The 18,897-nt window shown below is 38.1% G+C and overlaps 1 protein-coding gene across 14 annotated transcripts in view; it reads left to right on the top strand.

Moving 5' to 3' along the window:
* Window positions 1–18,897, top strand: part of Zbtb20 (zinc finger and BTB domain containing 20) — a 1,008,106-nt gene that overhangs the window by 935,443 nt on the left and 53,766 nt on the right. For all 14 annotated transcript variants that reach the window (XM_023717586.1, XM_023717591.1, XM_023717596.1 and 11 more), the window contains one exon: window positions 13,624–13,724. The gene's annotated coding sequence lies outside the window, so the exon portion shown is untranslated. The remainder of the gene's footprint in view (window positions 1–13,623; window positions 13,725–18,897) is intronic.

Raw genomic sequence — 18,897 nt, 5'->3', positions numbered from 1 at the left:
AAATGTTCCAATAGGGAGTCATTAAAATCCATGTTCAAAAAAAAAAAAAAAAAAAAAAAAAAAAAAAAAAAGATTTTTTACAGTATTCCAGTAACTTTTCTTAGGATGGGCAAAATGAGGTAGTGAAGAAGTGGAGACATATGTGTTATAAATTTGTAATTCTCTTCCTCATAAACACTTAAACCTTTTCTCTCAACTCAATGAATGATTTAAAGAAAAACTTATCTTCGAAAGTTTTTAAAGTCATTTTTAAGCCTCTCCTATTATTTTGCTTTTTGGTAATCACCTTAACAGGTGACAGAGTGGGCATCATGTATGAAAAAAAATCTCATCATATATGACAAGCCAGAGATTATGCTCATGGGAAAAATATAAGTTGACAAATGTGTAGTTATCTCCCTGAGAGGAACTGACTCACATGACAGTGCCTGACAACATGTAGCCTGAATGTGAAACACTGCACTGTTTGCAGTTGCCTTTCATTCTCTAGAATTTTGTGCTATGACTATAGCCAAGGACCTTTGGAATATAATCTGTTATCACACAGGAAAAAAGAGAAAACTCCTTTGAAAAATTACATCTAGGTAGTGTAAGGTAGCAGCCAATCCAGTAAAATAGGCACCTCTCTGTCTTCTGGGTTTAGGGTTTTCATACGCAATAGAGTATTAGAAAATGTCAATGTTTAAGTACAATCTGGGAGGCTGAAGCAAAAGGATTGCAAGTTTGAACCCAATCTGGGCAATTTAACAACTTAGTGCGCTCCTTTCTCAAAAATAAAAATTTATAAAAGAGCTAGAAATGTACCTCAGTGCAGCATCCTATGTTCAATTCTCCATTCCAAACACAAGAGAGAAAGGAGGAGAGAAGAAGGGAAGAGAGGAAAGAAGAGGAGAGGAGAGGAGGGGGGGAGAGAGAGATTTGTTTTTTATAATTCATTGAACTATCTCAGTATGTGGATCATCAGATCTCATAGTGCATTAATCAATATATTTTAAAATGAAAAAAATCATTTGGGCTATCTTCATCTCAGTCTGCCTCCTCTCTGTATATCCTACTCTGTTGGGAAGCTTTGAGAGAGGGGTGTGTGTGTGTGTGTGTGTGTGTGTGTGTGTGTGTGTGGTTTGTCTAGGAGGTAGACAGATTTCCTACCTGGAAATGGCTTGCTATTATTAGACGTTCAGTTACCAGGGGTTATGTAAGACAATTGAAGCTCTGTTTTTTAACAGAGACATGATTCATGCTGCTTGTAGTAACAGTAACCACCTCCGAATGAGACAGAAACCAGACACAGACAAAGGCTGGAGAAATCAATGCCGACTCGGTACAGCCATTCTCCTGATATCCTCTGACTTCCAATCAGAGCACTTAGATTATCTAGAGAGGAGGCCCCTGCTAATTCTGGATCTTTTCTGTCTCCTGGGGCTGCCAGGTGAAATCATGTGGGCTGAAGCTGTGTACAGGAGAAAACTGGGCCTTAGGAACAGTGATGTCTGACCTCCTTTCCAAGGCTCTCTTCTATGTTCAGATATACCTGGAAGAACAGTAATTGTTACCTGTGCTGTGGCTCAGGATTCTCGGTGGCTTGTACTCAGAAAGGCTGGAACTTGAATGTTGGCTGCCCAAACCAGTAACTTTTCTCAAGTGATGCTTTGCAGTGTGCAAGAGAGGACAGGAGAGAGAGGGATTTGAGCAGGTGCCAGTGCTTTATTACAGCTTCTTCTAAAACCCCAGTGGAAGTGAAGGGCCTGTCAGCTCCCACACATTTGGAGAGTCTTTCCCAATTCTTCCTGACTCAGTACTCTGCAGAATTCAAAGCACTTCCATGTGCATCAGCCTCACAGTTTTATGAGACAGGCTAAACACACATTTAGATCAATGCCGTTTTATAGCTAAGCAATTTTACAATTTAGACTGCCCTCTCCTCCCCCTCAACATACCCCAGACTCCAGTCTTCTCTTTGGAGAAGTTTGTTATTTATGATAACTTATTTTTAGAGAATATTTGTGAAAGTAACACACAACCTTTTGAGTGTCTAAACCAGTGTGAAACATTACCAACAGTGTCTTCCTATCCCCACCAAGGGTGACATCCTGAAAGAGATTCAGAAATCTCAGGATTCTCCCAGGTCAGAAAAGTAAACAGCTTGTACTATGAAAAGAATTCTAATACTTTATGGCAAAAACTGCCTATGGCTCTCAGAAAAATGGCCTTTTACCCTGCTATCCTGTTAAACACCAATAGGTAGCATATCCTTCATTTTCACTCTCAAATAAGTATATCATTTAAAATAACATGACAGAAAAATGAAGCCATTCAACTTCCCAAAGTCAGTAAAAAAAAATGCAGTTTTAAAAATATGTTTTTATATATACAAAATATTTAGAACAAATTTACAGCTACTTTCACTTAATTCAAAGAGAAGAAAGAGGTGTACTAACAGTGTTTGGACAGAATATCCTGTCTGCTGCTTGTACTGTGGGTAACCACTAAGAAGATAACAATGTACAATGTATTGATATCAAAACTGTCCTATTAATCATCTGTGAAACTGTCTCATTCATATTTATTTCTCAATAAAAAAAATTTTTTAAATTAAAAATATTTACCAGTGATTGCTACTAATGGTCAATATTTTGATATGTTACCTATTATTATATCCTATTTTTTCACACATTATATAATACAACCTGTACCCACCTCTTTCAAGTTAAATGTAAGCAAACATTCTTATTTATAAAATAATTGTTAATTAAATATTTTGTTTATATGCTACTTTTTACCCAGGACAGTAGTAAAGTACTTCACACATGAGAGTTCATTGAACTGTTTTCTCTGCTGCTAAAATTTCACAGCCATTTGTTCCTGCAGCTTTATGGAAGAGAGCTATGCTCTTTTCTCTGACATACTCCCTAGCCAGGCATCAGGAAACTAAATTTCTAGTCCTAACCTCACTGCAGATTCTCTATTGGGGAACCCATTAAGCCCCAACTTCAGAAAACATCTAATCTGAAAAACTCTAATCCCCTTAATATCTGGTTAGTACTCACTCACCTGAGAAAACCTGCTCTGTACTTGTACATGTTGAGGCAGTAAAAGAGTTTTACAGGGAAGAAGGAATTCACTGTCAGGGAGTTTCAGGTTGGGCAAGTAGCTGCTAAGCCACCTTGACTTATACAATGTACTGTGACTCCATACTGACTCAAAGAAAGGATGGAGTACAGGTGGAGGCATTAGCAGACCCAACACATGCTGCAGGGTTATGCTACCAGCCTGTATACCAGACATAATAGTAAGCAATCGATCCTCAGATGAGACTGCTTCTTACTTCCTTATGTAGGAACATAGGCTTTCCTTTTCATTAAGTTATCATGATGTCATGCACAAATAGAAATGTTATCATTGGACAGAGGTGCTTATTCCAGCAGTACCTTTCATGGATCCTTTGACATTCCAAGATTATTTTATCTTTATGCATACCAGTGTCAATTAAATATAGATTCTTAGTTTTTCCTGAGAACAGGGCTGCCTTTTCTCTCCTAGGTCTATCCTTTCTCCAAAGTTTTAGACACACATTTGTCAGGGAGAGGATAATGGTGTTGAGTATTATTTCTTCCCAATAGAGTGGTAGGGGCCAGGGAGATGGCTCAGTAGAACAAGTGCTTAAGGGCCTGAGTTCAATTCCCAGTTCTGCCAAAAACAAAAATAAAAATAAAAATAACAAAGGGATCCAATATAGTGATGGTGCATTCCACCTGGGCCTTTAACATCCTAAACTTTCATCTATCAGGCCACAGTGTCTGTCCCTAGTAATCAATGGCATAATTAGTATAGCATCCAATCCCATTAAAGGGCTACACAAGATGCTTGTACTTCAGTGATTATAAGACAAGGTCTATGTCCTAGTAGATTTACACTCACAATGATACAGAAAATAGGCATTAAAGTACTATGTTACCATATATCTAAGTGCTAAATGAGTAGCACTTACATATGCACCAAGGCAGTCTTCATGAGGAAAAGTTTCATTAGGAATACATTACCACATATGGACCCTGAAGAAGAAAGGTCTAGAAAAGAAAAAAGTAATACATGATCCCTGATGTGCAAATGTGCTCAGTCTTTCTGATAGGTACCCTATGAATTACTGACTTAGACCAAATGAAACTTTGATGGAAAGAAATCAGAAAGAACTGATTTGATAGAAATTTAGTGAATTTGTATGCCCAGGGTAAGAAACTGGAACCAGAGGACATCCCATGTTTGCATCTTTTCTCTAAATATATACTGAAATTAATAAAAATTGCATTGAAAAGAAAGAAGAGAATTTCCAATCCAGTAAGTTTGCACAAAGGTGGAGTCCTTGGCATTTCTAATGTCTTTATGTGTGTTATAAATTTTTAAGAGGGATACATAATGTTGCATGAATTTATTTGAACACAGAATTTTGTAAAATATAGAACTCATTTTGAAATATATCCCCTGAATGGATTTTGAAGAACAAGCATTGAAAAGAGAATAAAATAAAATAACTATGTTGTGATGATTAATCTAGTACAATTGGGAACAGTTTTGCCATCAACTGCAGAAAAGGTATCAGCACTGAAACCAAAGGGAAGGAAAGATCAAAATTAGAGAAGATAACCTCCAATAAAATAAAAAAATAAATAAAAGGATATAGATCTTGGAAAAACAAAATAATGAAATTCTGAGAAACTAAAGGAGGAAATGAGAGCCTATGAACAAAAAAAGTGGAAGGCAAGCTGTCTTCAGAAAAAGAAAATATAAAATGGGACTTGATAAAAGTAGAACGTACTTAGAAAAATTACCATAGTCTTGCACTTGGAAATAATGGGCTGAAATGACAGTCCAGATAACATGTATGGGCAGGGTTTTGTACTGATAGTAGGAGCAAATGCCTAATGATAATCTGGAGTCATGGTTGAAGATAATAAGAAACATCCCTGTACTTTGGAGGAGTGGAGTCTGATGGATAATTGAGAATAGTAACAAATGGTAGATTGTGAGGTAAAGTCCAACAGGACAGAGACATCTAATAAAGCTAGCAAGGACGTACTAAGGGACCAGGTAAAAAGACCAGGCTCCTTAGGCATAAGGAAGGTGAGTTTTGAAGCTAGGTGAGGCCTTAAGAAGAACAAGAAGGGCTAAGTAGTAGCTGAAGAAAAAGGGTGATGAGTGTCTGCTGTACATTTATATTAATCAGTTGTATAGGGAAACCATGGATGAAGTGTAAGTTTGAGAAAAAGAAAAAGAAAAAAAAAAAAAGCTCAAGAAGGGGCTTGATGGAAAATCTAGAATAATCATATGGCAAGGACCTTAAGTGAAGAAGAATGGAATGAAGGTAGAGATCAATGGGTTAGTGATCGGAAGTGAGGTTAAGCCCTAGATCATTATGTTAAAACCTGGCTTTAAACTTTGCTTTACCACCTCCTGTGATTTCATGACCTATGCCAACTAATTGCCTTTCCTAAAGAGTTCTAGCTTCCTCACCTACAATTCATTTTAATTACTTCAAATGGTAGTCCTAAGAAAGTACTGAATGAAAAGGCAAAAATGCCTGCTTCATTAGTAAGCATTTAGTTACTAGTAGTCAGAATTGCTACAGCTGAAGGGAGCAAGAAAACAACAGTGTTCACTTTTGAGTGTGTTATGTAGGGCACTGCCATTATGATGTCTTTTGGTATCTGTTTTTGTTTAGCCACAGACTGTAATGGCTAACTCAGAAGCATACTCAGTACAATTAGCAAAGTATAGAAAAGTCTGATAATATCAAATAATATGTTCATGTTGGAATCTTCACTACAGAGTTTAAAGTGATCTTGTAACCAGGGACTATGGCAGGATTCCTGGAAAGGAAGAGTTCAGTGTAAAATGACTTAGAGGGAGCTGAGGTCCCATCACCAGGTATTCATTAAACCAGAAAATAATCATGGCATTATATACTACCTGATCCCAAAGATCTCTTATTTTAAATAAAAATCAACTGTACCTGAAGTGCAACGGCTCTTGGGATGTGCAACTCTTATTAGCAAGAGTTGGTGAGTTGTCAAAAAAGAATCAAGAGGTCTCTGTGGAGAAAATTAACATAGATTTATTGTGACAAACAGTATGACTGTGATTTCACTTTCTGTTGATAGGGCCATCCCAAGGGTCTTCAAGCAGGCAAAGGTATTTCTTCTGGACATGGGTATTAGGTTAATTAGGGAACTAAAACGCAAGAAGTGAAACAGCATAGAAAAGCTGAAAACATGGTTCCTGACTAGTTTGTTTGGCCATGATGCTTTTGGTGCCTTATTCATTAAGTAGTTTTTTTCACTAGTTTCCAGAGAGGTAGGATTAAGGATGTAGACTTGGAAATTTGTTTCAGGTAATTAGCTAAAAAGTTAAAAGTCAAATAGATTTTTGTAACAGGTTTAATGGTTTAACAGGTTGGTAAGCTACTTAATTCTCACATTTTTCTTTCTTTCTTTCTTTCTCTTTCTTTCTTTCTTTCTTTCTTTCTTTCTTTCTTTCTTTCTTTCTTTCTTTCTTTCTTTCTTTTTCTTGTATCAGGAAACTGAAGACCTTGTGCTTACCAGGCAGGTTCTTATGCGACTGAGCTATCTCCCTGGCCCCTCCCACATTTTTCTTCTCAGGGGAATTTCAGAATTGTAAGGGAACTTAAAATTATAAAATCCACCTCCCCTTCTTAGATACAGAAAGGCTGAGCCATCTTGAGATGAAGTGACTCATCTAAGGTCATTGAACTCTTCTGATTTTACTTTCTCTTTTCTTAGTCTTACTCCTTTTAGCTCTTCCTCCTTTTTTCTCTAACATTATTACTTCCCATAGTTACCACTCTGCTGATTATTTCTTGTATTTACCCTTGTTTTATGAAATCTCCTTTGACTCAGATTATAAAACAGTGGGTCTCTGTCAGTTAGTAACCCCTCACCACTAACTTACTACTACATCTGGAGCAAAGAAATGAGGAAAGTGGAACAACTTTAAATTTACTGTGACCTTTGAGACAGTGTATCTACACCTGAGAATTGCTGTTAGATAATTAAGCTTAGTAAAGCTTACTAAATTTTTCAGTAGAAAGGTGTTATTTGAATTATTACCAGATAATTATTGTTAAAAATAATAATGTAAAAAAATAGAAAATTTACATGTTAGAGCTATTATCATTTTGAATTTCCAAGGGTTGGGGGAAGCCCCAGGGGCTCTAGAAACATTTTCCTCCATAATGTATTTAATGCCAGAAACTTCTTGAATTCTGCAAAGTGCCTGATAACATGACAGACTGGCCCAGAACAAGAAGTCAGTCATGCCACTGAGCTGTTAAACAAGTTACCAGGCCTGAACTCCTTCAAAAACAACATTCAGTAGGCAGGAGAGCATCAAAGATGAGGCCTTTGGTCCCTAGACCATGTCCATCAGCACTCTGCGGGGGCCTATTAGAAATAGTCTCAGATGCCACTCCAGAAACACTGACCCAGAAATGCTCAGTGATCCCCCTTGTTCATTAGAATTTAAGACTGACATAAGACATTCTCATTTTCAATTAGAAAGGAAGTAAAAAGAACTATACGGATTAATAGTTTCTATAGTATTTCCTTCACATGAGGCCTCTGTTTCCACATCTTTCCGATGGCTTTGAATTGTGGAAAAGAATATAAGCATCTTCTTTGTGCTGAGATAACAGAGAGAAATAGTCATGTACCTGTGCTGTATTGGTACAGTTGTTGTATGGTGAAGAGAGCACAGGTTTAAAGTCACAGAAATGTGAGTCTGAATTCTGGCTGCAGTATCCAGTGGCTTTCTAATCTTGGATTTATTACAAGACTTCACTAAGTCTCACTTTTCCTCATCTATACACTGGGTTTACTAATGTATACAGCATCACTAAGATGATTAAATAGAAATATATTTACCTAGAAGAATACCTACTGCAGTTCCTGATATAATCTAGACATCCAGTAAATGGTAGTTATTGTTACTGTTATTTTTTTCTATAACCTTTAATCTTTTTTAAATCTTTTTTTTTTTTTTTTTTTTTTTGTTTTTGTGTGTGGCCAGCTCAGCCCACCAGGGGGCGGGCTGGCTGGCATGTGGTGCTGGGGGATTGAACCGCAGTCCCTGATGCTTTTGCTAAGCTTGTTCTAAGTAGGTGCTTTAGACCACTGAGCCATCTCTCCAGCCCCTCTTTTTTAAATCTTGAAGTACTTTCTGATTTTAGAATGATTTTGGCATGATTTCAGAGGAATTATTTCTTATTCTGATAATAAGACCTCCAGGGCCGGCCTGATAGCTCAGGGCACTAAAGCACCTGCTTAGGCAAAGCACAGCAGCCTAAGAGTTTGATCCCCAGCCGGCCCTACCCTTAGGGTGCCCTGAGATGGGCATGGTGGTGTATGCCTGTAATCCCAGCATTTGGGAGGCTAAAAACAGGAGAATCCTGTCCTAAATACAGAAAGAAAAGAAAGACCTCCAGAAATTTACTTGTAGTATATGTAGCAGGGTTTCACATAACAGGTCTGCTCTCTATAAAGGTTTCTCAGACAAAACTACAGAGACATTGACAGTGAAACAGGCTGAAGAGAAGTGACCCACCGTTGTTTTGGCCTCTGACGATATCAAGGAGCTTGCTAGCTGGGTTCCAAAAACTGATTCTTTATTAAAATGATCATGTAAGAGTCAGAAAGAAAAGCTGGATTTCCTGATTGTGGGAAGAATTTCTGGCACAGTAACCCCTCAAAATTATAATTTGACTTAAAATGTAAGTGTACTGGATGTAGAAGTCATTAAAAGGGAATAAATATGAAACTTCATGAGGTGTTTTTTGAGTATCACCCTCCCTTTAAGCAATAAACTATGATACAACATGCAGACCCTCAGGTGTGTGCTAAGGGGAAATGAAAAGTGGGGAATAGGTAACAGTTCACCCTAAAATGGATGTAAGGTTGCAGCAGTAGGATGTGGAGTTGAGAAAGAAGATTTCGGTGAAAAGACAGATCAATTATGGCTCTGTACAAGTGAAGCCAATGTTGGGTATATTTTAAATGTATATTAGTCTAATTACACAACAGATTTGTATGTTGCCAGGTAATTTTTTACTACCATGTAACTAGACCTATCAATTAGTGATTTTCTTTATTATTTTATTTTATTTTATTTTATTCTTTATTATTTTAATGTAATTCCCAATAGAGAAGAAAAAGTTGTGTCTGATAAAATGGTGATCATATCCACTCATATAATGAGTTAGAAAAAAAACAAATGAAGAACCTTTTAGCCCAAATGGCTGTACCTCTGCCTTTTGAGTTATTCATATTATTTATTTTTTTATTTACATTTAGTAACAGTATCTACAGGGTCTCATTACACAAATCGGACTTGTAGTGAACCTCCTGTTTTCAACCTCCCAAGTCTGGGATTATAGGCACGCGCCATGGCGCCCAGTCTCATTCCCAGTCTCAGCATGCCCCAGGGGAGGGCTGGCATGGCAGGCTAGGGATCAAACACCCTGCCCCTGCATCTGCCTAAGCAGGTGCTTTAATCCATATGTATATTTGTTGGACATCTGGTAGCATGACTCCACCACACTAGCCAAAAAGAGTTTGATTCATACTCCCAAATTTCCAGATTAAGTCATGTAATACATGAAGAGGGTGCTTTTCTGACCACAGTAAGGTCGCTGGGTTCCCTGCAAAGTCTATTTTCCTCACTGACTAGACATTATTAACAGTATTTTTTACTGGGCTTTTCCTCTTTGTGACAAGAGAAAACGATTGTGTTTGAAGATAAAGATATAAAGGAGATTAAACAATTAATGTTTCTTCCTTCACAAGAGGAAAGCAAGGCCAGAAAATAATAACAGACTTTGGGGAAATCATCTATTCATTTCCATAAGAAATTAAAACATGGAAAAATAAGTGAAAATTGAAAAAAATCTAGGGTAAGAATACTGGACAAGGCTAGATGGAAAAAGAAACATTAATGTTGCATACTAGCAAGATTGCCAATAGTCTGTATTTCTACAAGGTAACAATTTAGTCATGGATTTACTGCAACCTGTTCTTCCCAAGAACTGTACTCGAATCTACAGTTTCTCCAAAGTGGAGGTGTATGGAATATTGTCATAATATTTTCTGCCAATAATGTCAGGAAAATTTGCTTCCTTGTTTTCTAAATCCATTCTCATTTTTTCAGACATCATTTGATTATAAAAAGAAATCTGTCAATTTGGTTTGATGAACAAACAAGTAAAACAAGTTATATAATAGGCTGCACACCCTAGTCTGTCTGTCTGTCTGTCTGTCTCTCTCTCTGTCTCTCTCATCTGGTCCCTGTTGATGGTACGATAGGCCTGTTGTTGCTAAGCAACAACGGAACATATTTAGGAATATTTGACCTTTTGTGTTATCTTGCTCAGCAACTAAAAGGATATGACCTTGAGAGACTCAGTTCTCCTAATCTCTTCATCTGAAAAATGAGATCAGTAGAGTAGATAAACTTGCAAGACTTTTCTGTTGATCTTCAGTACCTTAGATTATTTTTTTCCTTTTGAATTCTGTATAGCAGACATCAGCTGCACACAAATTTGTGTGCATTTCATACTATACCATAGAGGCAGAAAAAGAGGTGATCTCTGTCCCACCCCATTATAAAGGGCCATGGACAATACTCCTGTAACAAAAGACAGATAGGTTAACAGGAAAAAAGCATGAGAAATTTATTTAATAATGGTCTTATGGGACTGAGAGCCTTCAGATTGAAAAAACAAAGTGAACTGTCCCTTTTTTATGCTTAGGTTTTAAGAAGCATAGAAAACGGTGTAGAAATGTGATTGGATAAAGAGTTTGAACTAATGGTAATAGACTGAGTGCAGAAGCCCAGAGAGGCCTGTCAGTTCAGATTTCTTGTTGACTGTCTCGGTGCAGCATTCCTTCCTCCTGGGTATGGGCAGAACACCTTCTGAACTGGTGGTCTTATGATCTGCTCTCAGACAAGGTAGGTTGGAAAATTTCTTTATGGATAGCTCTTTCACAGAAAAGCAGGAAAAGATTACAGAAATACTTTTGAGCTTCATGGTTTGCATTTTGGGGAAAGGGGTTCTAGTGTCCATGACTCACCTTGGGGAAGACAAATTCTAGTTTCTATGACTTCTCTGGGAGAGGAAAGGAACAGGAGAGGAGGCCAGGACAGGGTCAGAAAATGTGCTTCTGAAGTTTTTTCTGAGACCTTCACTTTGGAGAATTGCTTTTTTTGCTCCAACAATATACAGAGTAAAATTTGTCTCTGCCTTCAAGAAGTTTACACAGAAGGAAGACAGATTACAAAAATACATATTAAGGCTGATGTAAAATACAAATGGAACAGTATAAATAAGTGATTCAGGGTTCAAGAAGGATACTTCTCTTGGTGAAATATTTTCTAAATGAGATAGCATTTAGAGGGCCGTCAAGAAGCTTCATATAGACATCAGAAAACAGAAGACAATACTATGCACATTGTGGGCAAGAACAGCTCTTACTGGAGTATAGAGTAAGAAAGGGAAGTTCAAGCCAGGCATAGGGACCCATGCTTATAATTCCAACACAAAGGGAAGCTGACATAGAAGGACTATAAGTTGTAGTCCAATTTGAGCTACCTAGGAAGACCTTGTCTAAAATAAAATAAAATGGAAAATTCAACTGGGACCATATTATAGCAACACTGAAGACCAAACTGAGAAGTCGGAATTCAATCCATTGAACAAAGAGGATTTTGACCAAAGGAGGAATGTGTTTAGGCTATTACTTTAGAGATTAATATGTCAGTGAGAAGGATAGTCCAAAAGTAAGAAGAAACTAGAAGTAAAAGCAGTTTGGATAGTTTTATAGAAGTCTTGGCAGTAGGTAGCTAAGGGATAAGTCTGTGTTGAATCTGGAAAATAAGTATTTATTCAAAAAATACAGCTAGAAGGAAAAAACACAAGATTTGGCAGCTGTTTGGATATAGAAGGAAAATTAATGAATTAACTGAAAGGATTACAAATGACTCCTCAGTTATAGACCCCAGAAACTGGATGAAGATGGAATCAGTAGCAGGAAATAGGAAGTTTGGAGAAAGAGCAGACTTTGAGTGAAATCAATAAATTCTGTCTTAATTTTTCTGGCTTAGAGCAGTCTGTATTTGCTAGAGATGTAAACTTCTCAAAGTTAAGGATCCTGAATTATTCATCCTTTCCAGGTGCCTAATAGATGCTGTGTGAACACTAAGTGAGCAAATGAATGAGTGTATCCTTAGTCAGCTACTACTCAGACTGTGGGTCTGGAACAGTGTAGATGAGCTAGTGCTCAAGACTGCAGTGTGGATACTCTCTATGGAGGCATAGAGAAGAGAATCTTCAGTAAAGGCAAGACAGGGAAGGAGGCAGAAGAGCAAACTGAGAAGTAGGAGGAGAGTCAGGATAAGGCCATGTCCCTGTGCCAAGGAAAGCAAGTTTCAGGAACAAAGTGGTCTTTGCAACTCATTGTGACCAAAGGGGCAGAGCTTAGGAAACCCAGTTTGACCCTCTGAGACAGAATAGTTCTGTAGCCACATAGGCTGAACTCCTCCAGGCTAGAAATGTGAAAAGAGCCGAATGAAAGTGGAGAAAAGGCAAGAGCTCTGATTGGGCCAGGTGCTTAGACTAGGTAAAAACTGAGCAATAGGGAGGGAGAGACTGAGAAGAATTTTTAAAACACCATAAATGGGGGATAGATAGATAGATAGATAGATAGATAGATAGATAGATAGATGATAGATAGATAGGCAGAAAGACATAGACAGATAGAGAGGGTTATAATTCAGCCTTTAAAAAGGAGGAAATCACATCACTTGCCACAACATGGTCAAACGTGGATGACATTATATTGAGTAAGTAAGCCAGGTACAGAAAGGGAAATATCACATTATCTCACTTAGAGATAGAACCCAAAACTTTGAACTCACAGAAGCAAACAATAAAATGGCTATCAGAAGCTGGGACGATGTTGGTCAAAAAATATAAAATTTGAATTAGATAGGAGGAATAAGTTCAAAGTCTACTGTTTATCATAAAGACTGTAGTTAACAAAATGTTATACACTCAAAAGTTGCTCAGAATGGATTTTAAGAATTCTCATAATAAAAAAGATGAGATAATATATATGTTTACTAACTTGAATTGGCCATTATGCAGTGTATACATACGTCAGAAGATGATGTTATATGCAATAATTGATACAACTTTTGTCAATCAATGATGAATAAATAAATACAATAAGTGGGGGAGGACATCAGAAGAATCAGCTGTGTCAAGGCTGAGAGACACTGTCCTTACTTCCGCCATCCTCACCTCTGACATAGTTTCCAGTCCAAGGCAAAAAATCCACTTTATCTGCATGGAAGGAGTGCTGTTGATGTCTAAGAGTGCACGGGCAGTTAAGTGGAATCTCTTGGTGACATCCTCCCTATTCTCCCTTCCCTGGTCTGCCACTCTCTAGTGCAAAAATTCAGGACCAGATTCTGTTCCATCTTGTCACATTAAATTACCATGGTCACCATCACTTCTATTCAAACAACCTTACATTTTTGTTTGTTTTTTATGTGTGCTAGATGCTGCCGCTCTCAGTTCCCTGCCCCAATGAACATCTGCACTAGTCCCAAGCCTTGGAGTGATTTACCTGAAGAGTGACACCATTTATTTGGAAACTACTGTGAGTATATTATGTCTCCAGTGAAAGGCTATTTAGTTCACTTCATTTAATTAGAAAAAAAATTCATACACACAACTGTAAAAGCAGGCAAACTTTTACATGGCTTCATCTTTTGGATGTTCCTTGCCTGGTGTGTGTACCAAGCAAGATCTGAGTATACCCTGCAGGGATAAGTGGAATGCTTGACTATTTGCATGGCTTTCCAGAGCAGTGGCAGCTCCTCCAAATATGTTTGGAGCTCGTCATCTCTCTCTGTGTCACCCTTGAACCTCATAGGAGCCTGTCATTTCATGTCACTGATCAAACATGAGGCCCAGATTATCTCAACTTTGTCTCCTTGTCTGAACTATACCCCCACTTTGTTGCCTCGTTGATATTAGAGGGAACTGAGCCCTCCAATTGGGTTCTGGATTCATTCAGCCCAGAACCCGAAGCCAAAATGCCAGCTCAGCTTTGCCCTCTGGATGTATGGCTCTGTGTAGCTGGTTTAGCTTCCTCTGTGTCAGGCATTTATAAAAGGAACTATAATCATTGCAAGGAAAGCTGCAGAAATAAGTTGGAAGAGGCGGAGAGGCAATAAGCTACCTACAGGAAATAATGATGAAAGACTGATATCAAGGATTCATCAATCACTGCTGAAACTAACAGATGAAAACGTATGCTTTTTTTTCAATATAAAAGGCCAAATATTTGAATTCTTTAGAAATTGTGCATGAAAAATAACTTAATTACACATTTTTAAATGAAAATGTATTCTAGTTGTTGTAGTACAAGTTTTCCTATATGGTATGAGGCAGGCGATGGGATGGTGTTTTACAGACGTCTCTTATTATTGGAAAACGCTAAACCTGGGAGACTAACATTCCTCTTAGGCTTCAGGTAGGATTTTTGCACCCATATTTTCTGTTTCTTTAGCTCTTCTGTCATAAATCAGATCCAAAGGAAGGAAGGCAGAGTTTTCTTTTATTGTTTGTCACATTTTACCTCTAATGCTTTCAGTTTCCTGGGTAATAACTGATGATAACTAACATGGAGGTGATAGGAAGGCCTGTTTAGCCAGGTAAAGTACGTGGACCTTGAGGCTGGAGTCCAAATAGGATTGAAGGACTTGGGACTGAAGACATGAAAGAAGATAGAAAATGGAGTTTCCGCCACACTCACACAGGAACTTACTTGAATGATCTATCATTCATCCTTAAGTTCATATGTAAGAAGTCTCTTAGAAATTTTCACATCTCAACAGTTTTCTGAGGCCTAAGTGTATAGCTTAGTGGTAAGTCATTTGCTGGCATATGTGAGGCCTAGGGTTTAAAGCTCACTACTACAGAAATAAACTAGTTTTTCAAGATTTTTTTTAAATTACAGAGTGACTGTGATAGTTCAAGGAGCACAGACATCATACTAGGTTGCCGACTGGTTTCAAAGTTTCAGTGTCCATTGGGAAGGAAGAGTCCTTACTATTCCTGCCTTCCTGTGCTACAGAGAACCCAGGTCTGGACCCAGGAATTGGGGTCTGATGTGTCTGGGAAATTGTGGGGAGGCCCACAAATGACCATCTGCTTCTGCCCTAGGAAGAATTTCACTGTACAGAGCACCAGTGTATTTTAACTTCTCAGGGGCCTGGAAAACGGGCAGGCTGAATTATAGTAACCTTTGTAGTATCTGGTATGTAGAAACTCAGTTATGTCTTTATGTCTAAAGTGAAATAATAAAACTTAGAGACTTGCTATGTACAAAAATCAATAGGGTACAAAACCTATAAAAATATTAAACTGATTGCAAAGGATATCTCTTTCTGTGGGGTTAACAAAGCTATGGGCCTGGTCTGAAGGTGTAGGAGTAAGTGTAGGAGCAAGTAATTCATTTTAATGCACTGCCTGAACAACCATGCTACAACAGTAGTCCTGTATTCTTACACAGATTATTGTTATAATTAAAGAGATAATGTATATATGGTTTCCGGCACAGCAGAAATAAGAGTATCTCTTCAATCAATTAAAACTCACTATTATTTCAGGCACTATTCTAGGCACTAGGGATATGGGAGCAAGCAAAACAAACAAAAATCCCCACTCCCAAGTTTATATTTAGTTTTACTGAACTATATATGGCAAACAGACAAAATAGGTACATAGAAGCCAAAAGAAAACTGAATTTCTTTTGTCTTGTTCTTTCCTTCCAGGAAGTAATGATTGAGAGTAAAAGGATGAAAGTATAAAAGAGGCAAAGAAAAGATATGATGATGAGTGTTGTCAACCCATCCACTCAAACCAAACCCCAGATCCATTCTCCATCCTCACATGTAATCTGGGAGATCTCTCTGTATGATATTACCCAGGCTCTGTTATCTTCTGGCTTCCCTTTGAATTTGGCCAAAAGGAGGCATTAGCAAAAGATAGGAAAGGGAGAAGAAAGAGAGGTCAGGCCCTTTATTAGTTGTGTATCCTTTCCCAGCTTCAATTCTGACTGAATTTAGAAAACCCAGACTTCCCTTTGGCTCTGCAGTTTAAATGGTTTAAAACTAAGACATGCAGCTCTCCACTCTTGCCAATACTGGTGCTTCAGTATCCCTTGAAGATCTCTTCCCTTAACCTCTTCCACACCCCACTGCACAATCTTTTCATTAAACTGTCTTCATTTAAAACCATTACATGTGCCATCTACCTTTTGCAGGACCCTGACTGCTACAGTGGGGGAGTAATACACTAAAAATATTTTAAGTTAGCTCTGCCAAGAAGCTAACAATTCTTTCAAAATAAATGAAAGAAAAAAGTAATCACAGAAATGTTCTAAACTGACATGAGAACACAGGGCCACGTAGCAAAAGGATAAATTATAAGAAGACAAGATAAGCAAGAACGCTATAGGATAGCGCCAATGAAGAGACTGTAATGTGTGGGCTCAATGGGCTTCCATTAGCCAAGTGCAGCTTGCTTGACCTTGAAATTGAAGGAGCTCTAAGAATAGCTACAGCAGTGACAAACATGTCCACAGAAACGTATGGAATGACAGGGGATACCATAAGATCAAAGTGTTGAAGAAGAGATTGCTTAACCTAACATCCTTTCTGCATTGCTACAATAACAATCCAGTTGCTCATGGCACAAATCTAAATATTAAAAGAGCTGCTAAGATGTAGGAAATTCCTTATTATATAGATAACATGATGGAAATCACAGAACTAAGGCTCAGAAAGGAGCTACCATTGAGTACTTACTCTATATCTGTAAAGGAATAAAAAATATGGTATGATATTAAATTTAAAGAAAATTATTACAGTAAAAAGACAGTGCTACCAATTCCCGTCAGACGTCCCCCACTCACATAAAACATACTTATCCCATCATTCTTGCCACATTAGAAGCAGGCATATAAATTTTTTTCATGTTTTTATAAGGTGTGGTCAAAAATGTGCGTGAATGCAGCTAGGTGTCATGCAATGGGAAAGCAGGAAACATTACACTGTGTCCTTATCCACTGTGTTCACTGAATCTAGCACTGTGAGACTTCCGTCCCTTCCTTAAAGTCAAAATGCCCATGCGACACAAATGGTTTTTAACTAATTCAGGACATCAAGGCAACCATAGCACAAAGCTAAAAACACTCAGGAAAGACTTCCAGAACTGCTGCAGAAAGTGGTAAAGATGGTAAGATAAGTGTTTCAAAGTCAGGAGAGAGTATTTTGGGGGAGATTAATGGCAATGTATCTTCTATTATAATATTCTTTTAAATTTAAGCATTTATTGTATATTTTGATCATAACTTGTACATGGCTCATCTCATTTATCCTTCATGACAGCCCTAGAAGGTAGGTATTATTGTTCCCATTTTACATATGAGGCAAATAAGTTTCACAGATGCAGAGTAATCTGCCTAGCATACCCAGTGATTAGGCAGCAAGCACAGTGCTGGCAGCTTACTCTCCCTTGCCTGTGTGTTGTGTCCCAATCTCCCCTTCCCTGTGCCTAGACACTGTCCTATTTCCATGCACTATTATAAGAAGAACAGGGAGATAGTTACCAGCCTAAAAAGACTGGAGAGTCATCATTGATCTAAATTATCCTGATCCAATGACTGAGTAATTATTTATCAAAAGGAGGTTCTGACTAATTCTTTTCTATCTAATGAGGCTGATAAGTGGAAGGCATGTTAATGTGTGGGAGAGTATGGAAGAGAGAAAATTGGAAGAGGGAGATAGAAGAGAGCACTCTGCTCTCAACAGCCCTGGAGACTGATAAGAGCTCACAGACAAAATATTTATTTTTCCATATGTTACAGAAAGCATTGCCATTGCTGTATGTGTACAATATGTGCAAAGGAGTGCGAATATATACATCAAATGCTACAGATCTGGTTAATTTCCATGCATTTAACATGCTTAATACCTACCATCAGATCCATATGTTTTAATGCATATTTCTTTCCACATACAATATGGTGTAGTAAGGAAAGAGCCAACATCCTCTACAGTGTTACTCACTGCTATGTTTCAGCTCAAAACTTGGTGCCAGGGCCACTACAAGGAGAGTTAAAAACCAAAATGTTCTGCTGGCTAACTTAGCTGCCAGTCACCTTAAAATACTTTCTCAGTTCTTGAAGCAGCTTTTATTCCTTTACCAGAAATGTTTGCAGTGGGGAAATGAAAATGTATTTGTTCTCTTTAGACAACTGGGAGATGTTTAGTCAGTATGTCAGAACTGACTATTGAAAGGTGGGTGCCTGTAGTCTGGTCTTGGTCTCAGTCTTGGTCTCTGTCTCTGTCTGTCTCTGTCTGTCTCTGTCTCTCTCTCTCTCTCTCTCTCTCTCTCTCTCTCTCTCTCTCTCTCTCTCTCTCTCTCTCTCTCTCTGTTTTGTTTTGTTTTTTGAATGCAGAGCTCCACCAGTGAGGCAGGGGGAAGTGCGCAAAGATTGGTACGCCCAGATTTGCTTTGCATATATTTACGAAACATCTGCCCTTTTCTTATTTTTAAGTCCTTCCTCCTCACCAGCCCACTTTCCCCTTTTCCCTAGTTTCTTTCTTTGTTGTTGTTGGCTTGTAACTTTTTCATTGGAGCTTTCATTTTCCGGTTGAAAGGCAACTTCATCAGAGTGTATCATTTTAACAGAGTGGAAGAAAGGAGAGGGAAGAAAGGAGGGGGGAAGGAGAGAGAAAGAGGAAGGAGGGGGGAGAGAG

Source organism: Octodon degus, unplaced genomic scaffold, assembly GCF_000260255.1.
Source record: "Octodon degus isolate 3935 unplaced genomic scaffold, OctDeg1.0 scaffold00053, whole genome shotgun sequence".
NCBI classification, from domain to species: Eukaryota; Metazoa; Chordata; class Mammalia; order Rodentia; family Octodontidae; genus Octodon; species Octodon degus.
The sequence above is the reverse complement of the archived record's forward strand: the minus strand, read 5'-3'. Positions and strand labels throughout refer to the sequence as shown.